Source organism: Nomascus leucogenys, chromosome 23, assembly GCF_006542625.1.
Source record: "Nomascus leucogenys isolate Asia chromosome 23, Asia_NLE_v1, whole genome shotgun sequence".
In the NCBI taxonomy this organism is placed as follows: Eukaryota; Metazoa; Chordata; class Mammalia; order Primates; family Hylobatidae; genus Nomascus; species Nomascus leucogenys.
In genome coordinates this window covers 27,796,595-27,812,421 of record NC_044403.1, presented here as the reverse complement: position 1 = coordinate 27,812,421, position 15,827 = coordinate 27,796,595, and positions in this window count along the sequence as shown.

The following is a 15,827-nucleotide window of genomic DNA, read 5'->3' as shown; positions in this document are numbered from 1 at the left end:
AGACTTTCTCTTTCTGCTAAGGAAGCCTGGAATTCCTCAGCTTCAGTTTCATGGGGCTCCTAGGCCAAGCCAACAGCCCTGATTGAACCCTGGGCCTGCTTTGGCTTTGTGGGCTGCAGAGAAGGACCTATCTCTCTTAGCTCAGTCTCAGAACAGAAGCCAACCTGGTGGCTGGGGCGAAGTGGGAGAGGTGAGGATAAGGTGAATCTGATGGTCATTGCGACAGCAAAGTGCGGTGATGTTGGTGAAAGTGCGTGTGGCTGCTGGGCTCCCTCCAAGTGTAGAAGGCCATGAACAGTCCTGCTGGCTGCCTCTTAGATGAACAACGAACCCTGAACTCATTCAGTCATCTCTATGGAGTCCTCGTGTGTCAGAGCATTTTAGAGACGGGAGGTCAGCTGGTGGACCTGCACACTACACTCCCTAGCAAACGGAGGAAAGCAAGCTTCAGGGAAGGGAGAGTGGTTGGTTCACGGCGAGGCGGGGCTGAAAGAGGCTTCCAAGGTAGGGGAGCAGCACTCGGGGAGCTCTGGCTTCAAGCCCTCCTGTAGCTGACGGTGAGGCTACAGTCAGAGATGAAGAGTGATTGTCTTTATGAGGCCTCCACGTGCTGGACATGATGAAACAAACACACACACACAGAGACACACACACACACACACACACACACACACACACACACACACACACACACACACACACACACACACACACACACACACACACACACCCCTTCCTCTAGAGGCTGCGTGTGTGACCTGAAGGCCGTGCATGAGAATCTACATCAGCCCTGTAGCTTCCAGCAGAGCCCTTCCTGCTTTCCTTGAAGATTCAGAGCCACATTCGCATTCTGACGACTCTCCACTAGAGGGAGACATCACCACTTGTATTTCATATTTCTCCCTAGACGCTCAGTGCTGCCCACAGGTAAGCCATGCTTGTTGGAAGAGCTCTCAGCGAAGGACCAACCCAGCCGGCGGTGTGAATCTGCTCAGGGCTGGGATTCAGCACTGCCTTCCTAAGGGGCTGCCGGATTCTCTTCCCCTTTGACAGAGGCGCGGCCAGCCGTCCAGATGTGGCTGGATGACCAGTTAAGGGGCAATCACCTGCCCTTCTGCCCCACTCCCCCGGAGGTATTGGGTGCAGAAGTAAACGTGGCTGCTCGGGGATTCCAAGTAGATGTACGGGAGCCGCCTCGAAGGCTCCCGATCTCCTGGCCTGTGAAAGCAAGTGGGCATCTTAGGGAGTCCTTGCTTATTGGTGCCTGCAACTTCCAGGAAGAGGTCGTAGAGGAAGCAGAAGGATGTGTTCCTGGAAACTCCACGCAGAGGCTGGACGCCCTGGGAACTTTGGCTCAGTTTGCTCTGTGGAGGGAAATTATCTGTAGGGACCAGGATATAACACAACAAAGAGATCAGGTGTCTTTTGGAAAAATGATTTTCCAGGTCAAGTTAAATACCACTTGCTTACAGATTTTCTGGAATCTCACCAGGCTAAGAATCAGGCTGAATTATTTTGAACGCCTACCTGATCACTGGACCCGGAGTGAGGAGGGGAGACATGGAAAGGTGAATTTGTATGCAACCCTTTTTCCTCTGGTGTCAGTCTTCCACTCAGGGCCTTGGTTTCCCCCTCTGGCAAGTGGGAAGTTGATTTAGGTGATCTCCAAGTTTCCTCCTGCAATGGACAGTGGTATGTTCAGTTTTTCCTCCTGTGTTATGAGTCATTTGTCACCAACTTGCTACTTTCCACAGTTTGAAGCATATTAAAAGTGGCCCCCATCTCCCATATAAGCAAGCATTTAAAAAAAAAATACCGGTTAAAATAAAATGAGATTGGCGTCTTAGAACCAGTCAACTCATCAAAATGATGCTGAGCCCTTCTGAGCTCAACGATGTTGACAGTAATTGATGCATTTCACAGCACTAGGCTGGAAAAGTGCAAGCACAGGGCTAAGGCTTACATTTCCTGTGTCAACAGTCACTTGCCCGCTGTCTGGTTTCTTTTTTGGTCCTGCTTACTTTGTGCCGGCCGGTGCCAGCTCAGGGGGCTCTGCGAGGCCACCTCCCCTGCTGGTGACAGAGTCCTTGCTGCTCTTAATTTCCAAGTACTGCTTCATCTCTTGGAGATGCTTCAGTGACTCCATTCCAAGGTGGGTTTAGATGACAAAGTGGATGACAATGGGAGGAGTAGGGGAATCTCGTTAGAGACAAACTTGGGAGAAGGCATTTCTCATTCCAGTCAATACATAAATGTTATTGATTGGAATCATATTGGACACATATTGCTTGGAACAAGGAAGAAGTATCTTTCCATTTTTGTTTAGCTCTTTAATAGGAAAAGTCTCCTTTTTTTTTTTTTTTTTTTTTTTCCGGAGTTTCCCTCTTGTCGCCCAGGCTGGAGTGCAATGGCGTGATCTTGGCTCACTGCAACCTCTGCCTCCCGTGTTCAAGCGATTCTCCTGCCTCAGCCTCCTGAGTAGCTGGGATTACAGGCATGACCCACCACGCCCGGCTAATTTTGTATTTTTAGTAGAGCTGGGGTTTCTCCATGTTGGTCAGGCTGGTCTCGAACTCTCGACCTCAGGTGATCTGCCTGCCTCGGCCTCCCAAAGTGCTGGGATTACAGGTGTGAGCCACCATGCCCAGCTGTTTCTGGTTAATAGGAACAAAATACCAGGGCATGCTTTGTCTAGGTCAGTCCTCATTCTTCATTGTGGATCAGAATCAGCTGAGCTGGAGAACTTGTCAAAACGCAGACTCCTGGGCTCTGAACCCCTGAGTTACGGACTCAGTAGGCCTAAGAGGCCTGAGAATTTGCATTTCTATCAAGCTCCCAGGTGATGCTGATGCATAGGTGAAGGACCACGCTTTGAGCGGCACCGGCCTGGAACACAGTGTTACCAGGTCTTGGTCTCCAGCCAATGCAGTAAACACTATGCGATAACAGCCTGGGGGCTTTTGAGCTTATAGGGAACAGTCAATGCAATAGAAGCACGCGCTGCTAGGTCTCCAAGGAAACAGGGACAATCTCTTCTCCCGCTGTTAGTTAATGAGACTGTGGTTGTAACTAAACTACTGGCTAATTACCACGATCGTGGGAAGCGTCCCAGGTCTGCGCTATGAGCTTCTGCCACTAGGGGGAACCAGGGCTATTTCTCTGCAGGCTCCAGGGTGTGAGAAGAGGAAAAGTACTGAAGAGCGAGCAAAGCCTTTCAGAAAATACTGCAACACTGCGTGCCCGAGGCCCCCGCACATCGCTGCAATCTTGATGTGCACAGACACCGTCCAGAACCAAGGCTCGGCAGGGAGGGGGGGTGATGGTTGATTTTCTAAGTTGTTTGGTTTTCCACCCTTTCCTGAAAGCACATCCACATTAAGCCCTTTATGCCATGGGTGACCTGTGGTATGAGAAGAAACACAGGTCGCTATCCTGGCTTTGCAGATAGAGTAAGCTCAGGGGAGAGGGAAAGGAGCTGGGCAAGATGCCAGCAAGGGAGGCCTGGGCTGGCGGGACCCAGATGTTCCCTGCCCAGGAGCATCATGGAGGGAAGGGGAGGCAGGCCTGGGGTTTGGACTGGCCAGCTTGCAGGTGGCTGTCAACCCTGAATGCTGTGGCATAGGTCAGGATGAGGTCTCTTGGGGTGGGGAAGGCAGAAGAATTCCTAAGGGAGAAAAAGACAGGAAAGCAGGTTTTGAGGCTAAGAAGACAAAATGACTGAGAGGGTACTTTACCTGCCTTGAACTTGCAAACAAGTATGGGTCATGACCTCTTGTGAGTGCTGCCGCATGCCCTGTCAGCTGCTATCTTCTGGGGACACACATATTCTGACCGCCACAGAGGGCAGCATAGCAGCCACAGCGCCTGCTGAGCTGCAACGTGCCGCCTAACCTGTCCGTGGCGTCCCTGCCTCCTTCTCTCTCATTAAGCCCCTCTCCCAGAGCCACAGCTTTGGAAACAGCTTGATCTCTAACAAGTGATCTGGCAGGGACTTGCGTTTCAGTCCCTAAAAACCACTTTGTTCCCTTTCTTGGCATGACAGTGGCCTTCTAGTGGTTTTGGAGATGAGATATGAGCTCAGGTGATGTTGGGACGTGCAGAATCCACGGTGGGCTGCATAGGTATTAATTCGAGGAACAAATTTCCATAACGTGTGTGTGTTTGTGGGCAGGAGGGTGTATACACCTCAATGGCAAATTATGATAACAAAACATTAGCTATAAACATTTAGTTTGAGGACTTGGAGTATAGTTCCATCCCCAGTCATCTCATTAGCTTACTAACATTCACTTGTCCCTGTGACCAACACATGCGACTCACTGTTCAGAGGGAGCCCCACCACAGCTAAGCAGAGGGACCAGGAGTCTTCCTTCTCGTGCTGTAGCCTGACTTTTCTCCAGCTTACTGTGATACTTTTTTGGCATGAGCAAAATAAGCAGACCCTGTCTCTCATAATTGAAAAATATGTGTGTGTGTGTGTATGCATCTTTTTCATATTCCTTCAAGCATTTTTAGCAGGTAAAGTCATGTCTCTATGCTATTCTCTCACTGCCAGCCACAGAAAGGATCTTACACAAAGAAGTCCATGGGGCTCCCCTTCTCCTGCACTCAAGTCCTGGATAGGAATTCTGACTTTCAGAGTGACTGTTCCCAAAAGGGTTCCTTTTCACCTTTGTTGAGTGCAGAAGCAGTGGCTCTTCAAGAGAGAGCATCTCCCTCAGCCCTTAGTCATTCCGAGCTATTTGGCTCACAGGCACTTTCAGCATCAGATCTGGTCCTGACTCCAGCTTCCACTGAGTACATGTCTTTAGGGCCTCTGCAGGGCAGTGCACCCATGCCTGGGAGGCCTCTCCATCCCTGGATCCCTGTGCTCACTCTTCAAGGCTCCTATTGCCAACCCAGGGATCTGCGGCTCCGTGCTGCTGTCTTGAGCACTGCCTGACTGCTTGGACCAGGCAGGGTCCAATGACCACAAGTCAGGGAATGGAGAGAGGTGTTTGCTGCAGATTGAGAGTCTGATCCTTCCTCTGTCCTTGAAGGACCCCCTCCTCCCCTATCCCCCTTGCAGCCTCCTCCAGTGCTGGAGCTGACCTGGAACATCAGAGACAGGAAAGTCAGTGCTCCAGCTGAATTTTGCTGCAGTTTCTTTTTTTCTCCCCTAGATGCTGAGAGCTATTTTTAGACAGGGACTTTTTTTTTTTTTTTTTTTTTTTGCAGGGGATCCACAGTCTATTTTTAAAGGACGTACGGAGGCCACATCATTCAGTGTTTCTCACGGGGACTTCAGAGAGAGTTAGGTGGGACAGGCCAGGGCAGTGGGGGTGGTGGCACCTTCCTGAGGATGACAGGGTATCAGGAGAGCCCTGGGGAAGGTTGGGGGAAGCGTGGTGCCCAGGCAGGGCAGAGTGGGCTGCTTTCTCATGCTGGAGAGCATACGAGGGACTCACCATGCTCCTCCCTCCAGTCACCCCAGCCTTCGGGGCCAGAGCCACTTGACTATTTTCCCATCCCAGCAGCCACAATGACATCGCCCTCCAACATGGCAGTGGGTTTAATTGACTGTACTTTCCTTTCTTTTTCCTGAACTTCTATGTTCCGATCTCTTCCGCATCTCCTCTTTCCATGGCACTCCCTTGTCTCTGCAAACTGAGCTGTGGAAAGTTTTGGATCATGCCTTGAGCCTGAAGCCAGCCCCAAGTGGGCAAAGCTGAAGCCCTGAGTGAAGAGGGGACCTCGTGTGTCACAAGATGGAGACCAGGGTGGATAGGCTCCCGCTGCGACCGGGAGGATACAGCCAGGTGGTGATCTTGTCCTGGGCTCCCCAGGAGGGAAAGAAGAAGGAGGAACCAGAGGAGAGCCAGTCAGAGTGACTTGGGCAGAGACAGTAACAGGCTGCGGTGTCCTCAGAGACTCCCCTAGACCCGCTCTTGCTTCCACTTCTAAGTCCAGCCATTACTGTATAACTCTAAGGTCTGTGGATTTGGGGTCTGGATTCACAAGACGAGGATGGAGTAGTTAGGGAGAAGGGCCCGGGTGGAAAATTCCAGACAGAGTTGGTGAAAATGCTTCCAAACAGAGCCAAGAGCTTTCCTCTCAGTGAATAGACAGAGGGCTGTCCTCGCAGGAGTCCCGCGGCCACCCCATTTCGTGAGCCTCTCACGCTTCTCCTTGCTGTCTCCTTGCAGAACTTAGGCCGCAGGGCCAGGGCCTGGAACTGCTCTGAAAATAACTGGGGATTCTTGGTGCTCTCCGAATCCCCCTGCCAATCTTCAGTTGTACCAAGAAGTGAGGGGGAAGGAGGCAGTGAGTGAGTCTAATTCCAGCTCGTTAGCCGACACCTGCACTGCCCTTCAGAGAAGGGCAGGCTGGGAATGCTGTTGTGTGGCCCCCCTTGGGGTGCCAGGACCCCTGGGTAAGGCTGCCTGCCTTGGGTGGGAGCTGAGACATAGCCCGGGCACCTTCTGCACAGTGGATGGGCCAGGACAGCCTGGCCTCCCTGGCTCTGTCGGCAGGCGAGGAAGGGGCGAGAGCGCAGTGCGCTCCTAGAAAGATTCTTATGATCCCCACATCAAAGCCTCCCCCCGTCATCTTCCTGAGAGCCTCAGGCAAAGCTGTAGGACCCTCTTTCCCTGTTCACGTCAATCTTCGCAACAATCCCGGGATGCCAGGTCTTCCCTCATTCTGAACTCTCCAGAACCCCCTAACTTTATCAGTGATGACTGTATCAGTGAGGCCCTTCCTGACGCCTCTATTTAAAATGGTCACTCCCCTCGCTAGCACCCACCCCCCACGCCCTCCTTACCTAAGTTGCGGTTTCTCCCGCCTGCCGTAGATCTCACCATAGATCTCCCCACCTATGGTTTATTATCTGTCTCCTGACGGGATCTCCACAAAGACAGGGTTTTGTCTATTTTGTTTATGGCTAAATCCCTCAGTGCCAACAAATATGAAGCACCAAATATATATTTGCTGAATGAATTAAGAAAAAGAGCAAAATGTGCCATGGCATAAGCATCCCTGGGGAAACTTTCTCTCTGACCTTCTCACTCCAGCCTAGCAGAGAATTTAGGGAAAAAAGTGTCCTCTCACCCCTTCCGCAGCAGATCAGTTCAGGCCCTGGAATAATCAGCAGTTCAGAACCTCAGCATATCAAAGCAGGAGGGGGCCAAACATATCATCAGATTTAAGCCCCACATTTTTGTGGAAGAGGGAACTAAAGCCCAGAGAGGTGAAGAAACTTTTCCAGAGTCACACAGCCAATTGGTGACAGCAAGTTCCCCGCTCCCTGTAGAATTCCTTCAATAAGCTCAAGTGGCCACAAACCTCTCTCTGCTTAGAAATGTGGAATTAGCCAGGTACGGTGGTGTGCACATGCAGTCCCAGCTATTTGGGAGGCTGAGGCAGGAGGATCGCATGAGCCCAGGAGTTTGAGGATGCAGTCAGCTATGATCACGCCACTGCACTCTAGCCTGGATGACAGAACAAGACCCTGTCTCAAAAACAAAACAAAACAAAACAAGAACAGAAAACAGTCAAACAAAAAGCCCAGAAGTGAGGGAAAGCATTACATTCCCTCCCAGGCCAAGGAGGCCAAGGACCTCTTGACAAGCAGGATAGGATTGTCCTCGAACTTGGGGATAACAAACCGAAAATCCAGAGTGACCAGGCTCTTTGCCAGGTGGAGGGTTCTGAGAGGCTGTTGAAAAACGTGCCTTGTAAGATGTTTACTCTCAGCAGGACCCAAACTACACACAGGGAAGAAACCATATCAGCAGGGACAGACACTGCTTCTAGAGGTCATCCAGGGCTGGCCGTAACCTCCACCCAGTGGAGTCAATGTATATATGTATTTGCAAGGAAGAGCTAGAAGCTGACCAGAATATAAGTATATATATTTCACAAGTCACTCTGAATGGGAAAGCAGACCCGAACTCTTTACAGCCTCTCAGTTCATTCCCTTTCCCTAAGCAGCACCACGCAGGAGTCAGGCTCAGGTCCACGGGGCTGGCACTCTGAGTGACGTGCCATATCCCTCTGTTTTCCACTCATGTGGCACCATTGCTCCTCGATGGAGAGTGCGTTCAGTCTCCAGAATTAGTTCATTCTCAGTGGGTATCAATGCCTCATACGAATCACCTGCTGTGTTAGATTTTCCCCATTGGGCCTTCAGATATGTGCAGATGAGTCTGAATTTATGTTGAACCCAGTTTTACATCTCAAGCTGATGTTTTGAGATGAGTCAGATTGGGGAGGGAGCTGGCAAGCTAGGGAGTTCAAACATCATGTGGACCCATGAAGGGTGTTAAAGGTTGCAATAGAACTGCATTAGAATGTGGATAGCATTTTCCAATTTTCACAACACATTTGCTTACACTGGGTCATCCTCTCCCTTTTAAGTCTCTATGATGATCCACCAGCTCTCCAGGGTGAGTCTGCTGCCTTGACAAGCTCTGGAGTGCATCGGCCCTGGAATGGGATGCCTTAGACCTGAGCTTCCAGGTCTCAAGGTTTGCAGCTTCCAGGAGGAGGTGGTTTCAGAAAAGAACTAAGGCTGAGCTAATAGTAACCTGTGCAGGGGGAAAAGCCCTGGATTAAGTCTCATCAGTAGAAAATTCCTCTTGTCTCTTTATGTCTCAAATGCAAGTGTCTTACTTGGCTACTAGTTTATTTATCTGATCATAGTGTGGGGGACTTGCAAAGTCAGAGCTGTTAACTGGGCTCTAGAAGCCTTCAAAACCTGTCTTTACCAGTGTTGGAAGATGAGGGTGGATGGCACTGAATTATTTCCTGAGACTTTTCTGGTCTGAAGAAATTGCCAATAAGGGTGGAAGAATTCAGAAAGATGTGTGGGCAGATACTTACTTACAGCCCAAGATATTTATGCGAATAATAATGATGATGATTATCTGAGGTTGATAATAATAAAGATAAGATGATGAAACTAGTATCAGCAAATGTTTTTTATATGCTAACTCTGTACTGGGCATTGGGCTGAGTCCTTGACATGCAATAACTCATTTGATCCTTACAGTAACCCCAGGAGGTAGGTTCTTCTAGGATTTGCATTTTGCAGATAAGAAAACTGAGGTTCAGAGAAGTTAAGTAGCTTGCCTGAGGTCACATAGCAGGTAAGTGCCGAAGCTGAGCCTCGCATGCAGGAAGTCTGCTTCCAGAGCCCCAGGGATGAAGCAATACTTCTACCACCTTTTTAGTTCCTGGTTACTCCTCATGCATTCCAGATCTGTAATCCAGGTAATGGCCTCAACTCTCCCCTAAGAAAAAGTTAACATGCTCTTACCCAATAAAGGGGACACAAATAGTGTGCAGGCAATAATTAGAGTTGCCTAGATGGCATATATGGAAAACAGCCACAAGAGGAGATAGTGCACAAAAGAATGGAAGGAAAAGAAACTAGAGAGGTGGGTTGGCTGAGGAAATGAAGGAAGTTAGGGTTTAACTGCATTCTGGAGGCATTAGGGAGCCATTAGAGGTTTTGGAGCAGGGAAATGATGAGATCAGATCAAGCTTGTATTTTAGGAAGGGTAACTTCAGTGACTAAGATCTGGAAAGTGTGATTTTCTGATTCTATCTGTATTCCTTCATGTCATAGCAGCAGGAAGGCCCTCTCTTCCACGCACTTCTGATGCTGTGCAGCCTGCGAGGTGGAAAGCAATGGAGCATCCTCCCATTTTATAGGGAAGGAAGTTGAGACTCGCTTATGGGTTCCATGCCATTCTGGCTTCCTAGAGCACTTGGAGGTGAGGAAATACACCTGTGCAAGCAGTGGTGTGTTGGTGAACGCTTAGCAACTGACCCTCTGGTGGAAAAAAGCCCTGACTAGAAGCATTTGCAAATTCCTGTGGTAAATATTCCCACTGAGGCTAATTTCAAGCTACAATATGATGTCCACTGGGTTGCAGAACTCCTGAAAATTTAACAATGAGTTCTAGCAAGTCAGCATGAGCTGGCTCCAACACCTCTGCGTGCAGTCTAGTGGCATCGCGGGGCGTGTATTCATGCAGACCCGGAGGGAGCTTGCAGACAGCTGATGAGAAAGGCGAGGTAACTTGCCCAGGCCACAGCTGACTTGGAGACGCAAGAATTGAATGAGGGCTAGGAGCCGGCATCTTGGTTCCCAAGCCATGTGTTTATGCAAGCTCTGTTTAGGAAGGCAAAATTTGATCTTTGCCTGGTCCGCCTTCAGAAGAGAAGGGATAACAACATTTTTCCTCTGGCTCCTAAGAAATATGTGTCAGCCACAACCTCCTACCCAAACTAGAAAAACAATGTCATGGAATATTTTTAATAGTGAGTACAAATCCCATACAATGATGGATGAAGTGTGAAGATTCAAGTCCAGAGTGTCTGCTAGAAGATTACAAATCGTTTTTCAGTTTGCATCGTGCTTCTATTCATTGGCTCATTCACTCAGCCATTTATTCAATCATTCAACTGACATAAATTGGGAGCCTCGGCATGGAGATGATTAGCAACAGAAGAGAAGGACCACCAGTCAGGTACTGATGAGAGAGCAAGGCCAGTTGGTGGAGGGAGAGTGTCAGAGATCAGAGATCAGAGGCAGGAGCAGACAGTTGACGGTGAGTCTTCGCATGCAAGAAAAAAGTTACAAAGTCAGCAGTAACTGGAGTTTCAAGAACCAACAGGTGAGAAGCTCAGGACCAGCAGGTGGCTGGGGAGTACTGAGCACCAGTGAGCAGAGAATGTTGCTCTAAGCAGACTTGTTCCAGTCACTGGGCACTTACACCCTTAAAAAAATAAATACATTTATTTATTTTTTTGAGACAGAGTCTCACTCTGTCACCCAGGCTGGAGTGCAGTGGGGTACCATCTCGGCCCACTGCAGCCTTTGTTTCCCAGGCTGCAGCGATCCTCCCACCTCAGCCTCCTAAGTAGCCTGCAATCCCAGCACTTTGGAAGGCCAAAGTGGGGGGCTCACTTGAGGTCAGTTGTGTACCACCACAACTGGCTATTTTTTGTATTTCGGTAGAGACGGGGTTTCACCATGTTGGCCAGTCTGGTCTCAAACTCCTGAGCTCAAGAGATCCACCAGTATCGGCCTCCCAAAGTGTTGGGATTACAGATGTGAGCCACTGTGCCCAGCTTACACACTTTTTGTTGGGACAAGAGATAGCATCAGGTAGGGGATTGCACAAAGGTGGAACAGGTAAAAGGAAAGGAATGAACACTTGTAGAGAGACCCTGGCATCCACAGGCACTGCATGAAACTTGTTTTTTCGAGTCCTATCAGCAAAGGGAGACTTTTGTGAGATAGGTGGTATTATTTACTTGAGAAAACTGATGCTCAGAAAGTTTAAGTGACTTGCCCATGGTCCCACAGCTAGTAAATGGCAGAACCAAGGGGAATGAACTAAGCAGTGGAATACAGATTCAGCCAAATTGGCAGCTGAGCCACTTAGGTGTCTCCCCGCACATGAGGGCTCTTTGACTATTGGTGGGCTGGAGTGACTAGGGGCAGACAGGGTTGGAAGAAGGACAGTGGTATTTTCATTCTCTCCAGGCCACTAGGAGCAAGGTGTTCACTGTCCTGTCCATGTGTCCTCCCTGGAGGAAAGGATCTGAGTGTTTACACAAGGGCACATTTCTGGTACGCTGAGGAGGGCCAAACTGTAAACGGAGATCATGCCCCCAGCTCGGCAGATGCCTGAGAGTGAGGCGCTCACTGACACGCTGATGGAGAACAGGGACTTCTTGTTTACCCAGCTCACCATCTGGACTCGTGAAGCAATGTCCAAGGAAGTGGCTGTAACTAAAAGCTCAGAGCTACTTCCCTGGCTCCCTCCATGCTCGCGCTACTGCCTGTCCAGGTGCAGTGTGGCTGGTAGGGGAGGGAGGGCAGGGGCTCAGAACGGGGGCAGCATGGGGACACTGCCATGGGGTCTAGGCAGGGTGGATGGTAACTGCGAATGTCTGGAGGTGAGAAGTTGAGCACATTCTCTCCAAGGACTTTTATGAGTGAATGGACTTCTTTCAGAAGAGAAATTTAGATCAGACAAGTGGGAGCACTTTCTCATTAAAGAGTTGGAAAACAGTACAATGTGTTAAGCAGACCATTCAGTGAAGTGCTTTTCTTAAAAAGATTTTATTTTAGGTTGGCGGGTACATGTGCATATGTGTTACATGAATATATCACATAATGATGAGGTTTGGGCTTCTAGTATGTATACCCTTCACCCAAATAGTGAACATTGTACCTAGTAGGTAATTTTTCAACCTTCGCCCCCATCCCAACCTCCCCATTTTGATAGTCCCCAGTGTCTTTTATTTCCATCTTAATTTCCGTATGTACCCAATTGTCTAGCTCCCACTTATAAGTGAGAACATGCAGTATTTGATTTTCTGTTTCTGAGTTATTTCCCTTAGGATAATGGCCTCTAGCTACATCTATGTTGTTGCAAAGGACGTGATTGTATTCTTTTTATGGCTGCATAGTATTCCACAGTGTATATGTACCATGTTTTCTTTATCTAATCCACCATTGATGGACACTCAGGTGGATTCCATGACTTTGCTATTGTGAATAGTGCTGAGATAAACATACAAGTGCAGATGTCTTTCTGATAAAATGTGTCTTTTTGATTTCTTTTCCTTTGGGATTGCTGTGTCAAATGGGGTTCTATTTTTGGTTCTTTGAGAAATCTCCATACTGTTTTCCATAGGGCTTGAACTAATCTACATTCCCATCAACAGTGCATAAGTTCCTGGATTGCTTTTGGGATTGGTGGAGAGAGACGGCTGGGAGCAGCGCCTCTGCCTGGTTGGGAGGAGTAACTGATGAGGGTGACTCTCTCCCAGCCTAGACCATGCAGTTTGGGAGACATCAACTCATTCCACTTGAAAGAGCTGAGGAAACTGGGGAGAGTTTGAATCGTTGCATCCTTTGTGGGGACGTGGGTGTGAAAGTAGGTCACTCGTTCTCTTGCCCTGTGCCATTCCTGCCCTTTAAGGAGCACAGTGATCTGGAGAATCCAGAATTGTGAGCCACCCTCAAATTCTTTCTGTTTGGCATTAGGATGCCCTCTTTAATTGCTTTGGTTCAGGCTAATTTGAAAAATTGCTTTCATTTTGTATTGGTCAGGATAGAGTTGCACCAAATGATCCCAAAATCTCAATGGCTTCACTTGACAAATTGTACTTCTCACTCACATCACAACTGCATGTGAGTTGGTAAAAGAAGGAGGGCATGAGGGAGGCTGTGTTCCAGTAGCCATTCAGGGATCCAGGCCCTACCATTCCCCAGCCCCATGGTTCTCCACTGCTTGTTGCTGGGAGGTGGGGGAAGGAGGGAGAAGGAGAGTAGGATTTCTCAGAAGATTTTTAGGGACTAGTTCTAGAAGTGACATAAATTATTCATGACTATATTCCACTGACCAGAATCAGTTACATGGCCCCATCTACTGCAAGAAAGATTAGAAATGAAGTGCCCAGGAGGAAAAGGACCCTGGATTTGGTGAACTCATAGCAGTGTCTCTGGCCCACATGTCCTGAGGTTTCTGGGATTACAACGCATACTCGTATTAGGGGAATGGGTTGTAAGGTCCTCTATGATTTCCCTCACAGACACAGGCTGAAATAAGCACTATGTGGATAAGTCATAGCTGTTTTAAAAGGGCCATGATGCATTCTCCTGGGGAAGCAGGACTCTCCACTCTGCATTGTGGAGACACCTGGTACTGGTGTCAGCTCTGTCCTTGTCATTGGGAAAAGGTTGTGAATCTGGGACTTCATATGAATTGAGCCTTTGGAGGGTGGCCCCACTGTGGTTCATTTATAGTTCATTCATCTGAATGACTCAGGCATCAGATCTGGAGACTTTCAGGACTTGAGCTCAAGAACTTTAAGAGGTTTTGCTGGCTTCCTGGGACCATTGCATTGGATTGTATTTGTAAGATAATAGGTCTAAGATCCCTGCAGACTCTAGGTTCCAATCCCCTCGTATCTACAGGACATCCAGGCCATCCAACATGGATTTTCTAGCATTTCTACCTAACTCTATGCAGGAAGCTCATAGATGTGAAGGAAAAATCCCTTTGACTATCTGCAACTTATGGATGGGACGATCACTGTCTTGGTTCACCAGGACAGCCCTGGTTTGTGCTTATTGTTCAGGCATAATGATTTACAGTGCCTGCTTTTGCTGTTGAAAGTGTACTGGTTTGGACAATAAGTTATGCAGTCACCCTTCTGAGAAAAGACTTATGACCTAGGCTCCATCCTGACTCTGTGATCAGATGCATCCTTGCAAGCAGCCTGCACACAGAGCCTGATGATGCCACCGTGATGCTGGATGGCCTGCATTCCCAATACCCTTGTCATTGTAACCCTGTGACTTCCAGTTTCTACAGGATCTTGGTCTCCTTTCTTTCGGGCCTCAGAATCACAGGCCTGTGCTCAAACAGTATTCACTAAGCAGACAATAAAACAAAAGCCCGACATGCTTAGGAGGTTACTAAAGCATGGATTATTAGTTCTAGTTTACAGGACTGTAAATATTTAGGACCACGCAGATAAGTGATATTTCCAAAGTCAGACGAAGCCCAGACTCTAGTTCTAACCCAGACAGCCTGATTCTAGGTGGCTTTTTTCCCCCTATGCCAGATATAATGTCTCAGATGCCCCTTACCTAATGGGAGGTCCAAGTTCATACCAGGCAAAATTCTACAGGAGGACCAAAAACCAAACTAATAACTGAAAAGGATCTGTGGTAAGGTTAATTTATATATATTATTATAACTTTCTGGATCCTCTATCTGAGTAATTCATCTTTGTCTCCAAAAAGCCTTGTTTGCTTGGAGAAATATACATAGGTCTTAAGCCACATGTGTTCTTGGCTCTGTAAGTGAAAGGCCCACAGAGCACTTCTCTGAAGGTAAGGATGACATTTCTGCTCCATGAAGGAAGAGTAAAATATAAACTCTTAATTTGTTGAATATCAACATCAAATAGAGTCCAGGATTAGTACCATTTGGAGTGGGAAGAACACACAGCAATGTGTAATCTGGTAGTGATGAATGTTGCCGCCAAACCCACATATTAACCAAATTGAGCTCTCCAAATTTCCGCACCTGTTTTGGTTATGGTTTTATGTTTAGTTTGGATGGACTATTTATAAACCTGGTTTGGAACTGCAAGTGTGATCTTTGGATCTCTTAGACTGTGCTTTCAGCAACCTGGAGCCTTCTCTGCACAGAGTTTCCAGGAAACAAACAAAAAGGATGGACCGGAGAAGCAAAGGACATCTATTATAGATCTTGGAGTCCATTGCTCGATATTCCTCTAGTCCTCCTTCCTGATTTCTTTGGGGTCTTGGGGATATCATTCAAAGCTTATTTCATGAAAACACAGACGCTGTGGAACTGGAAGGGACTTTGGACTATTCAACAATTACCAAACGTGATATATTGTATCACTGAGGGTATGCTAGGAGATTCCAGGAGCTACACAAACTTCAAACATGTATACAGTAAGTCCTCACTTACCGTCATTGTCATCGGTAGGTTCCTGGAAACTGCACCTTTAAGAATAATTGATATAAACAAGACTGAAGTTCCTACAGTATATTTCTGGTTTCAAAGGAATCAACAAATTTCTAAGTAAAGATCCAAGCACTTCTAATATTAAACATTGAAATAAATGTCAGCCAGTCATATAATTAACAAAGATTAAGAAAAACAAGTAAGATAGTTATTTACCCAGTTATTCCAGCTATGTGTCACAGGTGGCCAGAGCTTTCAAGAGCTCAGGGTGCCAGGCAGGACTGGCCCAGCGCAGGGTACATTCACACATGC